This window comes from Larimichthys crocea, chromosome XXIV (assembly GCF_000972845.2).
Source record: "Larimichthys crocea isolate SSNF chromosome XXIV, L_crocea_2.0, whole genome shotgun sequence".
Lineage (NCBI taxonomy): Eukaryota > Metazoa > Chordata > Actinopteri > Sciaenidae > Larimichthys > Larimichthys crocea.
In genome coordinates, this window is record NC_040034.1 from 7,787,563 (window position 1) to 7,791,063 (window position 3,501).

Consider the following 3,501-nt stretch of genomic DNA (forward strand, 5'->3'; position numbering starts at 1 on the left):
TTAAACCAGGCGTTGGTTTCAGGTTTCTTTTTTGATTCTTATGAGATTATATGTGACTTTCACACCAGCTAGGGGAGGAGCTCGACACATATATGATCATGCTAATTGCTGGATTCATGTGTGTGTCTACATTTTGTATGAAACAACTTATGGACACTCATATCAGTCATTAAGGACCACTCAGAACTCAGTGCAATTTCAATCAGTCGACATCAGACCGGCTTAATAAGTCGTGCTGAAGTTGACAGTTGGTGAAGTTCTTGCTGCAGTTTTGGAAAGCCACACGGACGATGCCTTATGGATTTGATTTTGATGATGATGATAATAATTAGGATCCATTTGAAGATAAGTGTGTATTTATTTTACAAAAACTTTGTTTTGCATATTTGTGCATAAAATATGATGGTTAAAACTGCACATATGTAAAATTTAGTGTGCATCAATGGTCATGAACTTGAACAAATGAACAAAAATGACTGTCCAGTGATTATAAGTTTATTCTCTAACGTTATTTCGTTATGTAAAAAATTACCTTCACTTACAAATGGTATAGATTGATGGACATTGCCCATTGACTATTTTATCATATTGTTTTGTGTAGATGAGACTTATCCTCATAGAATCTGTATATCAAGCTTACTGGAAATCACTGTTCAAGTGTATTTAGCATTTTGTTTTTTACAGAGAGGATTCACAGCTGTCACCACCTTCTTTTCCTACCAGCCGCTAGATTAAAGACCTGTACCCCCTAATTCTAATGTTTTAGGTGCCAAATTATCTCTTTACACAGTGCTCTAGGACAGTTGCGTGCCTCATTGTACAGAAGATATTTTAACATTTTCTTCTAGAAGACATTAAATAGAGCCTGACTGGTTGGTCTATTTTATCGCTTACATGTGCTTATCACTATATATCAGTCAGCAAAACATCTGTGCATGTTTTCCGAATACACAGATTGAAACCTTTTTTTTACAGACATATGAGGCAGCAAAGGATACTTGGGTGTGATTGACTTGGTGTCATCATGTAGTTTGCCCAGCAGAGTGTGCTCCTACTCCATTTGTGCAGAGTGCTCACAGTCAGCTCTGTCTGCACACATGTAGCAGAGTGCATCACAGCTGAGCAGGCAGTAGAGGGCGAAGTCACAAAAAGTTCTAGGTGTTTGGCTTCATTGGTTTGCTATATTTCATGACTAGTTTTGAGTTTTCTGTTGATTAATAGTCCTGAATCTCACAAAGTGTGGCTGTCTCATGACAATTGGAGAATATGTTGTTCAGTAGAGGCAGTAGTGGAATGTACATTTATTGAAGTATTGTACTTTTTAGTACAATTTTTAGAGGTAGTTTCATTGTCTGCTTTTTTTATACATATACACAGTCCACTGCATTTATGATTTCTTGCTATTGTTACTAGTCATTTTTAGATTCATATTTTAAACTTAAAATATTGATCAGTTAAAATTAACCCTAGATTAAAAAAATAGAAAAAAATGCCCATCTTAAAAGTTCCCATTTAAATAAAATGCTTTTTTCTCATCATCTGCAGATGGCTGAAAAACGACAGTGAAATTACCAACATAGTAAAAGCATGAGATTGTGACATGCCAGGTCTTAGCTGTAGCGTCCACACACTTAACTGGTAGTACAGGATGGCCTTGCATCACAGAGGGCTGTAGATATCACTGGTCACTGGCAAGCTTAAAAGATGTGCCACTCTCTGGGCACTATCTTCAGCCAAGCAGAGGCTTGAAACGATCCAGGAAGACAGTGGCCTTCCTGATTATGCAACCCCTCAAGCCATCCCAACAAATTGGACTTCAACGTTACACATGATCAAAAGACTCAGGAAATGTTTGCTGATTGAGACACATCCCTAAAGAGTTTTTACACTACTACGACCCTCTACTTCATATTTTGGTGAAAGGGTTGTGCTTTTGCCACTGTAGAGCAACAGCCTCTACAGTGGCTGGCCTGTGCATATCCCTGCTGCATTTTTTTTTTAAATTTGTTTCAAGGGAAGAAGGTAGCAGAATTTGGGGGTGCTTAAAAGGAATACCCCAAAAGATTCTGTTTTAAGGAGGTGGGCAAGTACTCATTTTCTTCAAGCTTTGAAAATGGCTTTGAAAAGTTTGTGCTGTAGGTATCTTCCTCCTGGAGGACAGCAGCTGAACGATTGTTTTTAAATTTAAATTGCAATAGAGAGTTATATCTTTAAATAAACAGAAAACAAAAAATAAAACTGAAAAATTCCATACACAAATTATTATTATTAGTGGTAGTAGTAGTAGTAGTATTAATTAGGCCATAATCGTGCAGCCCCAAATCAAACAGGACACTGGATATTTCTAGTTGTTTTCCTAGTATAAATGATTAGTCGATACTGTATAGAGCAGGCATGTGCAAAGTAGGGCCCGGGGGCCAATCATGGCCCGCAGTCAGCTTTGTTTTTATAATATATTTATGGCCTGCTAGGATTGTCAGATACTGTATGGCTGTAAGAGTTGGCTTTTTTTTTTTTACATTAACTGCTGGTGTTATGTACCTGTAGATGTGACACAAAATATTACTTTCTGAATGATCTTGTGAAAGAGAAGAGCAAGAGTGATACGTTTTAAACTTAAATGTTAACAGACTTCATGCATTACTCATAAAAAGTCATGTTTAAAATGAACATGGAGGTTAATATTTGTATCAACTTCATGCAAACTTCATGCATTTATGTAACAACTTTATTCACCCAGAAGCCATCATTTTTAATACATTTCAAGAAAATTCAGCTGCATAAATGAAGCCTTTTCTAGTTGTCAGGTTGATCAGTTATCACATCACAACATCACCTTTTGTCCACATTTAAAGACACAACAACACTGTGCAGTCAAAGACAGAGTCCTCACCTGAGCTATAGCCAACACCTGTTGACACCTGTAAAAATGAAGTGAAGCCAGCAGAGCTTGCTCGGAAAAGTCTAACTTGAGTCAGCCCATCAAACTAAAACCTGAATTAAACCGTTTAGAGTGCACACCACGGCGGGTATGTCACTTCATACACTCAACAAAAAGAATGGACAAAAACACAATGAACAAAACAGCAACTTACCGTTAGGCCCCTGCTGACGACGGTTTAGGGACATGGGAAAACTTTAAAGTGGAAACTTCTTTCTCCAAAACGTGTCTTTTTCTTTCTTGTTTTTAACTTTTTTTATATTTGGACAAATATTCTTCATCATTATTAGACAGTTATGTACTTTCTTCGTGTTTCAACTGCTGTTGTAACTACGGCAACGACAGAAGCACCTGGCTAACGGTCACCAGTTAACACGGTCGCTCGTTAAACGGAAACACCGGGGCTGATTTATTGATGAATAAAGTTTGTTTAATCCGAGTGTTTGTGACAATATCCACAATTTGTATATCACTAACTACACAGCTAGGTTGAAACACGTAAATCCACACCTGCGCGGTAAATAGGTATATCCAGGTGTGTGCACGTGACGCGGAAGTGG